The 12,525-nt window shown below is 41.4% G+C and overlaps 1 protein-coding gene and 1 non-coding gene across 2 annotated transcripts in view; one reads left to right on the forward strand and one right to left on the reverse strand.

Moving 5' to 3' along the window:
* The window catches only part of LOC124789147 (cytochrome P450 4C1-like), a 130,207-nt gene that overhangs the window by 59,324 nt on the left and 58,358 nt on the right, over window positions 1-12,525 (reverse strand). The gene's annotated exons all lie outside the window — the stretch shown is intronic.
* Trnav-aac lies at window positions 3,383-3,455 on the forward strand. Its single transcript has one exon. It is a non-coding gene; the product is annotated as a tRNA-Val (tRNA).

Here is a 12,525-nt window from a genome sequence, read left to right on the forward strand (position 1 = left end):
CTGGTGAAAAATGAGGGAGCCATGTTTCATCATCTGTCACAATTATTCAAAGAAATTCATCTCCACCATTCTCGTACTGTTCCCAAAGTTTGCTGCATACCGTTTTTCTTGTTTCTTTGTGAGCCACTGTCAACATCCTGGGAACTCACCTGGCACAAACCTTTTTAACGCCAACACTTTCAGTATTCTGCAAACACTTCCTTCCCCTATCCCAACGTAGCGTGACAATTCGTTCACTGTGATGCGTCTGTCAGCAGTCACCAATTCGTTAACTCTCTGCACTTGAGTGTGTGCAGTACGAGGCCTGCCGCTGCGAGGACAATCCTCAACATTGCCGTGCCCGCTTTCATCACGTAATCTGCTTGTCCACCGACTAACTGTAATGCGATCGACAGCAGCACCTCCACACATCTTTTTCAACCTCTTGTGGATGTTTCCCACTGTCTCGTTTTCACAGCACAGGAATTCTGTGACAGCACGTTGCTTCTGACACACGTCAAGTGTAGCAGCCATCTTGAAGACATGCTGTGAGGGCACCACTCACGGGAACAAGTTGAATCACGTTTGAAGACAAGTGGGAAGGATGTATCTACACACTGTAAAACTTTCACACATGTAAAATGAAAACTGTATTTTTACAAAAATAGTGTGTATTTCTTTTGGAGTGACCCTCGTAGATTCCTACCGCTTGCTCCACAGACGTGAACGCTTTAACGGCTCTGTAGCCCCCTATATCTCCATACCGCGTCTGCAAAGTTGCCAAAACCTTTGGCACACTAAATCACTTTACACTGATGCGAGTTAGTATCTATTGCAAGACCAGGCACAGACTCGAAATCAGCGTTTAGGCCTTGTAAGAAAAGCGACAAACTATTGGATTCTGACGAGTAAGGTAATGTTCATAGTTTATTACTGGTACTAGGCGACTTTAGGTTCCAAGCGCATAAACATAGTTCCACGATTAGCACTTCTGTTGCCGAAACCGATAGGACGGTGTGTGAAATGCCGGATTGTGGAACGAAAGGACCGAACTTTTTCTTCCTTCTCTTTCCTTTCTTTCTGCGTCTCTCTACACACTCTTTCCCGACCTTCTATTCTTATTCAGCCCATACCTTCTGTTCTTCGTAACTGGTAGTTGCTTAACTGGTTAGCTCAATGCACAAAGTTACGATGTGTTCTGTTATTTACCGTAATAAGAGTTATAACGAAAGATGAAAGAAACTGATCTGTTGTACCCCTGTAAGTTGTTAATTGAGGATATGATGGCTTTCGGCTGTTATCCCCCAGAGGGTAGCGAAGTCTTTTTGATTTGAAGATATATACGACAATGTTTTATTGAAGTTATTTGTAAGCAGGCAATAGGTCCCGTCATTCATGTGGTTGATGGTAATTATGCGCAGGAAAGTGTTCTTGTGTCAATTGTTTTAATTGATGTTATTTCTGTTGTACACATAATGTTTTGTTGTGGAAGCTGAGGAGGATACAATGAATGCTTATTATTTTGCTAATTGTATGACGATGTAGCCAGCCCTGGTGGCCGAGAGGTTCTAGGTGCTACAGTCTGGAACCGCACGACCGCTACGCCTCGGGCATGGATGTGTGTGATGTCCTCAGGTTAGTTAGGTTTAAGTAGTTCTAAGTTCTAGAGGACTGATGACCTCAGAAGGTAAGTCCCATAACGCTCAGAGCCAATTGAACCACTAATTATATGAGAGAAGATGATTCAGTGATGTTAAATGGTATGTTTTATGCTGTCGGCCCAGCGGTCAGAGCAGAACCGTTAACCATGATTCATTTTACCATGCAGCGAGTTTCGAATTGAGACAACGTTTTTGCAGTCGTTTAAAATGCAGACTATGTTACAAGTGAACACTTATTAAAGCAGAGACCGCATGGTGTAGACACGTGGACAGGCACAACTGTCGCCTTGTGATAAGCCAGCCACGCCCCAACACGCTGCTACTTCTCTCCCTATTCTTAGTCTGGTCTGTCATAAATTACTTCATGATTTATGTCATCTATTGCATGAGTTTTGAATGACGATGTACTGACAGTATTATATAGAGTATAAATATTAAGTAACTGTAAGTAATCGTTAACATTTTTGTGAGAATGATGGCCTAGGTGCACTCCTATTTGTATTACGTAGAATTTTTACGTATTTTGTGGTGTTTAAAGGTACCCTCTCTCATATACTGTAGAGGTCTTTGTCAAGTGATGCATTTAGCTACCTGCATTATTCAGCTTTGTTACAAAATGTTACTGTTCTTCTGTATTTCACTTGTAGCTCACTTTCATTGACGGGGTTTTGTTTTGTCTTTCGAAACAATGCATCACGTTTATGTCACTAAATTTTTTCTACAATGCTACCTCTTACAATCTGCTTCGTTGAATATTTTGTTTTGTTGTCAAACCTAGAATGTGGAGCCGCTCTTTGCGGTATCTATTCTATCTGTCTTTTATTGACAATAGATTGCGATACTTCGAATGTTCATCTAATTTTTGCAACTGATGTTTCACTGCTTTGTGGATGAGCTAAGTCCACTGTCGGTTTAGAAGCATTTATTTCCCTTTTTTTTTAAGCTGTCGCTAAGATTTAGAAATGATAGCACGTTTTTAGTTCTCATGTCCGCCGAACTGAAAAAATAGAGTAGATGAGCTGCTAGTGTGTTTAAATGATCTCAAAAATAAGAATGAGTTTGAACACTCACTGTCTGAACACCATGTACCTGTGTGATTGGAAAGTGTCAATGTAAATCGGTATAATGTAGCATCTCACACTTGCAGATCTAGCATGAATAAAGGAGGAGTTGCCATTTACACAAAACAAGGGTATCAGTACAAAACAGTAAATGTAAGCAAACTTTGTGTTGATCAGCACTTTGAAATTTATGCATGTGAACTACAGCTAGAAATTTAGTGTTGATATTAGCAACAGTGTACAGGTTCCCATTAAACACAGTAGCACTGCAATAGATAATTTCTTCCTACGGCAAGAGGATGTGAAACTAACGCATGCTTTCTCTGTGATAAAGGGATTATCAGACCAAGATGCACAATTGATTAACTAACAAAACCTAGCTCGCTGAGCCCAGGCTCCTTGCCGCTAACGAAGTGATTGCTTTTGGTGACATCATTTGCAATAGCGACTGCGCGAATTGACGGTACCTCTTACGGAAAGAAAGAGTAGCTGATGCTACTGAAGACTCGGCCGCGAGCATTTTCGACGCCTTCTTGGGCTCTTATTCGTGATGGCATTCAGACAGGCAAGGGTGCTGTCGATTGTTGCGTACGAATGCGAAATAGCTGCACAAAGTGATTTTTACGCCAAAATTGCGATCGTCCTACAAGTTGCGTCAGATGTGCAGCACAGAGCGTAGCAGTTGCCGTGGTGTAGCGGTTATCACGTCTGCCTAACACGCAGAAGGTCCCCCGTTCGATTCCGGGCGGAAACACTTATTCGTCACACTCAACAAGACACTTGCTTCAGAAACCATTAAGTAAAAGTGAAAGGCTGGTCAACCCAATATCTATAGATCACTTCAGAGAAAGTTTACGTAACCTTTATTGGGGAGAAGTATATAATGAGGCCAAATGCTAATGATAAATGCTACATATTTCTTGACAAATTTATATCCCTTTTTGAACAGCGTTGCCCCAAAAAATTATTAAATGTAACACCAAACAGTTTTCAAAGGACCTTGGATTACTATAGGCATTAAATTGTATATAGAAAGAAAAAGAAAATTGTATGAGACAGCAAGAATTAGTAAAGAACCAGCAGTAATTTTACACTATATATATATATGTATATATATATATATATACACTCCTGGAAATTGAAACAAGAACACCGTGAATTCATTGTCCCAGGAAGGGGAAACTTTATTGACACATTCCTGGGGTCAGATACATCACATGATCACACTGACAGAACCACAGGCACATAGGCACAGGCAACAGAGCATGCACGATGTCGGCACTAGTACAGTGTATATCCACCTTTCGCAGCAATGCAGGCTGCTATTCTCCCATGGAGACGATCGTAGAGATGCTGGATGTAGTCCTGTGGAATGGCTTGCCATGCCATTTCCACCTGGCGCCTCAGTTGGACCAGCGTTCGTGCTGGACGTGCAGACCGCGTGAGACGACGCTTCATCCAGTCCCAAACATGCTCAATGGGGGACAGATCCGGAGATCTTGCTGGCCAGGGTAGTTGACTTACACCTTCTAGAGCACGTTGGGTGGCACGGGATACATGCGGACATGCATTGTCCTGTTGGAACAGCAAGTTCCCTTGCCGGTCTAGGAATGGTAGAACGATGGGTTCGATGACGGTTTGGATGTACCGTGCACTATTCAGTGTCCCCTCGACGATCACCAGTGGTGTACGGCCAGTGTAGGAGATCGCTCCCCACACCATGATGCCGGGTGTTGGCCCTGTGTGCCTCGGTCGTATGCAGTCCTGATTGTGGCGCTCACCTGCACGGCGCCAAACACGCATACGACCATCATTGGCACCAAGGCAGAAGCGACTCTCATCGCTGAAGACGACGCGTCTCCATTCGTCCCTCCATTCACGCCTGTCGCGACACCACTGGAGGCGGGCTGCACGATGTTGGGGCGTGAGCGGAAGACGGCCTAACGGTGTGCGGGTCCGTAGCCCAGCTTCATGGAGACGGTTGCGAATGGTCCTCGCCGATACCCCAGGAGCAACAGTGTCCCTAATTTGCTGGGAAGTGGCGGTGCGGTCCCCTACGGCATTGCGTAGGATCCTACGGTCTTGGCGTGCATCCGTGCGTCGCTGCGGTCCGGTCCCAGGTCGACGGGCACGTGCACCTTCCGCCGACCACTGGCGACAACATCGATGTACTGTGGAGACCTCACGCCCCACGTGTTGAGGAATTCGGCGGTACGTCCACCCGGCCTCCCGCATGCCCCTCGCTCAAAGTCCGTCAACTGCACATACGGTTCACGTCCACGCTGTCGCGGCATGCTACCAGTGTTAAAGACTGCGATGGAGCTCCGTATGCCACGGCAAACTGGCTGACACTGACGGCGGCGGTGCACAAATGCTGCGCAGCTAGCGCCATTCGACGGCCAACACCGCGGTTCCTGGTGTGTCCTCTGTGCCGTGCGTGTGATCATTGCTTGTACAGCCCTCTCGCAGTGTCCGGAGCAAGTATGGTGGGTCTGACACACCGGTGTCAATGTGTTCTTTTTGCCATTTCCAGGAGTGTATATATATTAGAGATGAAATTAACAACTCGGGCAATAAAATCAAATCAATATGGAATGTTGTTAGAAGAGACACAGGGAAAGTAGCCACTATTACTATTAAAAAAATAAGACCTCCTTAACCAACAGTATACAAGTAGCTAATGTATTCAACAACCATTTCTTAAGTGTAGGTGAAAAAATTGGTGAGAATAGTTCAAAAGAAAAAGCCCAGCAGTACATGGAAAAGTCAGTTTTGAGAAATCCTTGTCAGATTAATCTTCATCTAACAACCTCTTCTGAAATAAAGGAAATCATTTAATTTTTGAAAAATAAATGTTTAGTTGGAGTAGATGACATCTCTAACAAGATATTAACACAGTGTGGAGCAGGTGCAGCTGATGTTCTGAGTAACATTTGTAATGCATCACTAATTCAAGGTATTTTCCGAGACAGGTTAAAATATGCCATTTGCAATCCTCTCTACAAAAAAGCAGTCACCACACATGTAAATAATTACTGGTTAGTAATTTTGCTTACAGCATTTTAAAAATCGTCAAGAAAGTAATATACTCAATAGTGGTTAGCCTTCTCCACAGTAATGGGATACTTAGTAAATCACAATTAGGATTTCAAAAGCGCTGCTCTACTGAAACAGCAATATACAATACCACTGCGAACGTAATGTATTGTTTAAATAGTAAAATGTCACCAATAGGAATTTTCTGTGGCTTATGCAAAGCATCTGATTGTGTGAGCTGTGGAATTATGTTACAGAAATTACAATTCTACAGTATAAATGGAATGGCATATGAGTGGTTTGTCATATGTGCAGAACAGGAAGCAAAAAGTTTCTTTATATGGTTTAAATGATTTAAGGAAGTTATCCACTTCATCTAACTGGGGTGAAATTGTATTAAGTATTCCACAGGCTTTGATCATGTGTCCCTTGCTGTTCTTGATATATGTGAATAACCTTACTTTTTATTTGAAACAACAAGCTAAACCTGCACTGTTTGCTGATGATACAAGCATAATTATTAATACAGGAAAAGAAACCCGAATAGAAAATGACACAAAGAATGTCTTTGGAAAAGTTATTGATTGGTTTTCTGTGGATGGGCTTGCTTTGAACTTTGGAAAAACATAGGACATCCAATTTTCTACTGCAAGGAGTACTGTTCCAATATAACACATAAACAGAAGTTAGTAGCCAGGGTATATCATATTAAGTTTTTGGGTGTACATATAGCTGAAAATTTTAATTGGGAAATTCATATTTTGGATCTCCTAAAGCGACTAGGTTCAGCAACTTTCGCAATCAGAATAATTGCTAATTTTGAGGATGTAGAAATAAGCAAGCTAACATACTTTGCATACTTTCACTCTATCATGTCATAGAGAATAATATTTTAGATAACTCAACACTTAGGCAAAAAGTCTTCAATGTTCAAAAGAAAGGTGTTAGAATAATGTGTGAGGCTCATAGTCGCACGTCTTGTGGGCATCTGTTTAAAAGGTTAGCAATTCTTACAACAGCCTCACAGTACATTTATTCAGTAATGAAATTTTTTCTCAACAACATGGACCACTTTAAAAACAACAGTGACATTCATGATTGTAATACCAGAAGAAAGAAAGACTTACACTATCCTCTACTTAACCTGTCTTTGGCAGAGGAAGGAGTAAAATATGCTGCTGTAAAACTTTTCGATAAATTACCAGATGAAACAAAATATCTGACAGACAGCAGTAATAGTTTCAAAAATAAACGTCCTTTACAACTTCTTCTATACCATGGATGAATTCTTGAATTGGAATAAATATATCAATAGGTATAATATTGCATTTTGTGCCATTTAAGGGAATGGGGTTGGTAATAAATAAAAATTGTGACCTTAAAAAAATAACAACCTAGATTAATGTGTGCATTTCAGGAACTCAGCTGATTTTTTACGTCGTTTGGAGCGACTGCGGTTGAATGACTATGATATTTTAGTGAGTTTAGATGTGGTCTCTCTCTTCACTCGTGTTCCTCTGTCTGATTCGTTGCGGTTAATTGAGGCTAGGTTTGGTGCTGAATTAACTAATCTCTTTCGGCATGTGTTGACATCCACTTACTTTTTATTCAATGACCAGTATTATGAGCAGACAGATGGAATTGCGATGGGTAGTCCGTTGTCTCCTGTGATCGCAAATTTGTTTATGAAGGACATGGAGGAACGTGCATTGGAGTCGGTGCCTTTGAAACCCGCCTGTTTCTTTAGATATGTTGACGATACCTTCGTTGTTTGGCCGCATGGTAGGAAGAATTTGGATGCCTTTCTAGAACGTCTGAACTCGATCCACCTGAACATTCGTTTTACGATGGAGGTGGAAGAGGATGGTTGCCTTCCCTTTCTTGACGTGTTGGTTAGGACGAAGGATGATGGATCATTGGGACATGCAGTCTACAGGAAACCGACTTGTACTTACAGGCTAATAGTTGCCACCATCCGGCTCAGCGTGAAGGTGTACTTCGTACCCTGGTACACAGGGCACATATCGTTTCCGAAAATGAGGCTTCATCAGCTGAGCTGTCCCATCTTGAAGTTACGTTTCGTCAAAATGGTTATAATGATAGAGAGATTGAACGTGCGTTGCGCTATCGACCAACTGTACATCGGGTGATTGATGATAATTCTGAGTCGAGACCTAAGTCTACTGCCTTTTTGTCTTACGTAGGAAACACTTACAACAAGATCGGTCGTATTTTACGGTAATACGGTGTGAAATGTGTTTTCCGACCTCCATCTAAAATTAGAGTGCTTTTGAGTTCCGTTAAGGATGATCTTGGTCTGCGTAAGGCGGGTGTATCTCGCATTCCTTGTAGCTGCGGCATGGCATATGTTGGTCAAACTATCAGGACCGTGGAGGACCGATGTACTGAGCATAAACGGCACACACGACTACAGCAGCCAAGTAGATCTGCTATTGCCGATTGCTTGGATACTGGTCATCCCATGTTATATAATAACACCGAGATATTGGCATGCACGTCCAGCTATTGGGACAGTGTTATTAAGGAGGCAGTTGAGATTAAATTAGCGAGCAACCTCGTTAACAGGGATGGAGGTTTTTGTTTACACTCTGTTTGGAATCCGGCTCTCTCCCTTGTCAAAAACCAGAGGGACAGAGTCAATGCTACCTCACCCGCGAGTTCGCAGTCTCACTATCGATAGCTATGACTGGTCATCTAGTTGTTCAGTGTGTGTGTTATCTTTCTTGCATCAGTCCGAGAGCCGAGGTTTTAAATTTTCATGTACGTCGCCTGCCGTTGCAGTTTGCCTTGAAAATGGCGGGGTGTTCTCCCGCTGAAATATCAGCAGTCGCTGAAAGTGTTACCTGACTGAATTCCCGGAAGTTATTTGAAAGTTGTATACGCCAGGAGAAACTCAGGTTTGACAGTTCCCATCTGTTCACATGTCGCAAACATCACAATCATTTTACATTCGGCAACAAGACGCTATAATTCAAGAGTACGTTATTGTTTTACACTTTTCAGTGCAATGGTATATTTTGCTGGCCTTTACGAAACATAGAAACCGAATTGTGGGCGTAGGCCTTGTAATAGAACCTTCTAACATCATGCAGAAGAGGACCCTATTTCTCTGATACATCGAAAACAAATACCATCTGCGTGCTGACATATGACACTTTTGTTCTATAACTCGCCTCTACCGACCTGTGTATAAAGTTTCTTTCACCCATACTTGTAGAAGAAGTCGACATCCAGCAGACTATCATTTGCAATAGCAGCAGATTTCTTTGTTGTACTTTCGTAAGCAATTTGGTTATCACAGAGGAGCCTGTTTCAAGCAATTTACTCAAATGTTGGGAAAAACACTATCATCTTTAGGTTCCACTATGAGATATATTTCAATTGGTGTCTATAATTAGAGGTTATGATATATGAAATAATACAGGACTTGCGTTAGCACATATTTTTAAACACACACTTATGAGGTTAATAATAAAAACATTCATGATTTCACGGGAAAATATACAGTAGATTTCTATTAGTTGTATGAACAAATCGGTGTAATGTGAGAGCATCTCACATAGGGGGGAGGATTAAAACTGAATGCTGACACAGCATAATTTTTAAGCTTTTCTTGGTCTTAAGTGTCTGGATACCCCAAAATCACCTCAATTAACCGCATTTCATGGTATCTTTTCTCTAATTTTATGTAGTCTGTCAGTTTATGTAATTTTGTTAATTTTTCGGGGTTTTACATATTTCGTCGTATTCCCTCAGTTTTACGAATTTACCATCAATTTTTGTAATTATGTGAAGTTTTATTCGTTTTTTTATCGATTTCATGTCTTTTTAATATTTTTTTCCATATGTATATGGTCATATTGTTGACATACCCATGCGTTGTTTGAATTTAAATGAGGATATTTGCGTGTCTTGTACTACAAAATTCTAAGAATCCCTTTCTTCCCGATGATCTTGGTAAGACGATCATGAAAAGCATCCACTTCGTACCTAGGTGAGGCTCAACGAAAGGTGCAGGTGATGGGCACATTGAAAACTCGATGCCTGGAAACAATTCCATGTACTACTATGACACATCAGAGAGCTTATCTGCGGACTTATTTAGTGATTTACTTCATGGAAACTCAAAGTCTGGAAACACTTCTACATGTGCATTTGACCTACACTCTATCGTGTAGGAGTCTGCAACAGTGAGTTGACTTATGTACAGAGTTGATTTCTGTTGCTGCTCGGATGTTTTCCCCATAAATATACGTTGTTATAACTTGCCAGATGAGCTTTTATTTATACCCTCCAACTCTGATACTTTTCCACAACCCTGTCGGACATATAAAAACTAAATTTTTTTTACCCTAGTAATAAGTTATTCGTTAGCTGACAGTGTGTCAATTGCACTTAGCACCCTTGACCATAAGGGTTTTCGTTTTCCTTACCTACAGAGTGTATCTCCCAAGCAGCGTAATTTGTAGACAAACAGTTATGCATTCGAACTGCAACCGTCGCCGCTGACAGCTCTACACACATTCATATAGAGACGCTAAAAGCATATTACCAATCGCAAGGTCTCAATTTCAACCACTTGTACGTTATTTTCAACAGTGCTACAGCCCTGCATATAGCGAAACGGTTCTGTAGGGGATGTAAGCACATTTAAGTTCGTCCTGCTAAAGAACATAACATCTTTCATGCAGTTTATATTAGCAGTATTTTGTAACAAGATTGTCTAGATTAACCAGTAGTAGCAACAAACCAAGGTATCTTGCTGCGGCTGGCACCCCTTCTTCTATATTCCTAGAGATCCATGATGACTGGCATATGTACATCCCAGTTCCGCTATTTTCTGTGCTAGATGTCTGTTGGATGGAGGGAGACAGTCTTTTGTGAGTATTATTCTTATGTACGAGATAGAACAGAACAGTAGTTAGTCGGTGTATAACACTGTACTCGAATGCACTCAGTCACTTACAATCACATATTCTACTGATGTAGCGCATTCCTGGAGGTAAGACTGGTTCTAAGCTGGGTAGTTCATGAGTGCACATCGAGATCGAGAAGAATGCGTGTTCATCTGCCTCCCCTCTCATCTGGTGCTATCTTTTGGTGTCACTCTTTGCAGCAATTGTGTTATTACAATGATTTTTTCCAATTCCCAGTACATGTGTTGGATTATGACCTGTTATTTACGAGTGCTGGCTTTCTCACGACAATTTCTATATCTAATCAGAATAGTGAAGCATTTTAGCAGGTGTGGTAACGTGTATAAGCCTTCCTGAATTTCGAGCGCTAGAGGTGCAGGGTGTTTGTCGAGCAATGCAGCAGGAGGCATCTGTGGCAAACTCGGATGTCAAACAGTGATAAACACAGAGCTCACTTGTATGCTTTCAGATAATACACTTATTAAGCTCTTCTCTGTCCAACACCAACATCTCATCAGTTAAATACAATTCCCACCAAAACTAAATTTATACCTATCACTCCAGGCTTTTCCCCACCAGCTTGTAGGTGAAGGGATCCTATGTACATTTTGAGTATATCTGCCGCTGGTTTCGAGTGGTGTTATGAATTTGTTTTCCCCAGCAGGATAACACCAGTTGTGTGACATCATTAATTTTTGAGTTGTTTTGCGATTTTAGGCGCTCTATGTGTAGCCCTTTGTATATTGACGTGTAATTAAGCCAAATCTTTATGATTAATTACATAATAAGGACTGGTCTTTACTTCAGTTTCCCATCAAAAATAAATAAAGCACAGTAACCTAACCTTGCTATCCTGCATCTGGACAGATTCCCTCTGTAGGAGGGTATTTGGGCTTTCTGTCCAGGAGGATTGGGATTAAAGTCCCAGAAAGGGCATCCACCATTTTGAATTCCCCACCAATTCCCACCAATAGGGCAGTTGAGGTAAGGGGAGGGACAGGGAGGAGAGGGGATGCAGAGGAGGCAGGGTTCCAAATGCCAGCTGGGGAAAACCCATGACATCAGTGGGGGAGGGAGTGGGGATGGGGTAATTAACTGATCAATTTAATTAATTCTGATATCAATTTGATATCAAAGGTACCCAGAGCCCCATTACCCCACTACTCCCACTACTTCCTTTCACCTATTAGATTTTCCTTCTTTTAATACTTGCAAAACGACCGGACATAAGGCTGGGGTGTGTAAAACGAAACATAACCGATAGAAACAGCAAACACAAAAGCATACTAAAATGATTAAAAATAATAAAAAGGTAAGCAATGTTCTTAATGAACAGGTACAAATTCAAAAACTTCCATGTATGAGTCGTCATGCAAATGCTATCTTTTCTGACAATAACAAGTCATTATATCAGTCTTCGAGTTAACGAAGTGGAGAGCAGTTTTCAAACTGAGACAGGGTCATCAATTTTAATCGTTAATCTGCAAGTGTACTGAAAGTTAGAAATTTCAAAGTTAACTGACTTTCGTAGTTCGCTGTTTGGTTACAGTCATCGCGAGGACCCAGTAAAAGGACAACATTTTCAACGGATGTGACATATAAACAATTCGCTAAACAGGCTACATTCGTGGTTATAAATTCAGATGAGGCAGTTTTGCTTGGACTGGATCTCTTCAAAGCTTTGGTCATCCACAGTCATATAGGACTGAATTGAAAGTTAAACCAGCTGTTGCTGAAATATGACGATATTTTTGCCGAAGCTACAAGGAATGTAAAAGACTGAAGCCTAATGTGGTCTCAGAATTCTGCAAACAATGCAACATTTCTTTTGCATTAAAAGATAAGATATAC

This window comes from Schistocerca piceifrons, chromosome 3 (genome assembly GCF_021461385.2).
Source record: "Schistocerca piceifrons isolate TAMUIC-IGC-003096 chromosome 3, iqSchPice1.1, whole genome shotgun sequence".
Lineage (NCBI taxonomy): Eukaryota > Metazoa > Arthropoda > Insecta > Orthoptera > Acrididae > Schistocerca > Schistocerca piceifrons.